Source organism: Meleagris gallopavo, chromosome Z, assembly GCF_000146605.3.
Source record: "Meleagris gallopavo isolate NT-WF06-2002-E0010 breed Aviagen turkey brand Nicholas breeding stock chromosome Z, Turkey_5.1, whole genome shotgun sequence".
In the NCBI taxonomy this organism is placed as follows: domain Eukaryota; kingdom Metazoa; phylum Chordata; class Aves; order Galliformes; family Phasianidae; genus Meleagris; species Meleagris gallopavo.
In genome coordinates this window covers 18,475,184-18,475,677 of record NC_015041.2, presented here as the reverse complement: position 1 = coordinate 18,475,677, position 494 = coordinate 18,475,184, and positions in this window count along the sequence as shown.

The window sequence follows — 494 nt, the reverse complement described above, 5'->3', positions numbered from 1 at the left end:
TTTTTTTTTCAAATTTCCTTGCAGGGTTGAATCAGAGATAGGAAATAAGGCATTTAATTCTTCTCTTAATAGAAGCTATGGGATGTCATTAGCATCAGAGAGTTTATATCAAATGGGAATGCAATATAGAAAGCACTCCTTAGTTAATAAGCTATATGGCCTGACAAATATGGTTGAACATCAACACATCATCAGTAAGAGCAGAGATGCCTACAGAATGAAACCGAATCTTCACTTTTCCTTAACAGCAGCAATCATAGGTCACTCTCACCAAATGAGATGTGTCATTTTTTACTAACAATAACGGATTAATTCTGTAAAAAAACCTTAAAGAAAATTATTATACTGTGCTTTCATAAGTAATTCATACATGCCACTGTGCTGCATACTTGAGATAAAAAAAGCTGCAGTAGAACATAAAGAAAATACTTTCTGTTTTGGCATGATAGGAAAAAAGGAATATTTAAACAGGGAGTGGGAGACATTAAACTTCC